We start from the raw sequence: 840 nt of genomic DNA on the forward strand, positions 1-840 counted from the left end.
ACAGGCGCTTCCCAGGGCCCCAGGCGCGGGGCAGGCGGCCACTGTCCAGGCGGAGAGGAAGGTCGTGACACCGTTCCGGGACAGGTTCATCGTAGAGGTGTCGGGGCGCTCCGGAGCTGCAGCAGGCGTCGCGTGGGGGACGCCTGACGGCCGGACCTGTGTGCAGAGGATGGCACGGAGCAGCCGCACTGACTCCGGCCGGGGCGCCCCAGCACCGCAGCTACCAGGCCCCGAGGCCGCCCCGCGTCCCGACAAGGTGCTGTCCAGAACGCGCCCCACCTCTGCCCGCGCCGTCTCCTCCAGTTCCCGGAGTCTGGATGCCGCCTGTCCTTCGCGCGGGGACAGGAGGCCGCTGCTCCGCGACCGGTCGGACACCGCAAGTTCTGCTTTCCCGCCCAGCGGCCTGCTGGCGGGTCTTGTCCAGGGCATCGCCCCTGGCTGTCCCCTCCCAGGTCTGCAGCCGTGCCCAGGGCTGTCCGGCAGGGGACCGGGTGGCTGAGGAGCGGGCGGTGCCCCCCACGGCGTCCGGCCCACGGCGTCCGGCCCACGGTGTCCACAGCGTCTCCCGTGAACCTTCTCTTAAGGTGCAGCGGACCGGCGACCCCACACGGCTCGCGGGGGCCCTGGACCCCACACCAGGCTCCACGCCGGCCAGGCCGGGACCAGTTTTGTGCCCACCGAGGCCACAGCTGCATGTGGGGCCCGGTGACACGTCTCACCACTTCCCGGCGACCCTTTGCACCCCGACGCCCCTCGGCGTCTGGGTGACGCGATGGCGCCCCAACACCCGCCCGTTAGCCTCCAGGAGGCTGCTGCCCTGGGGCGGGAGGGCGGTCCGGC

Source organism: Condylura cristata, unplaced genomic scaffold (genome assembly GCF_000260355.1).
Source record: "Condylura cristata isolate star-nosed mole 26May11 unplaced genomic scaffold, ConCri1.0 scaffold00021, whole genome shotgun sequence".
Lineage (NCBI taxonomy): Eukaryota > Metazoa > Chordata > Mammalia > Eulipotyphla > Talpidae > Condylura > Condylura cristata.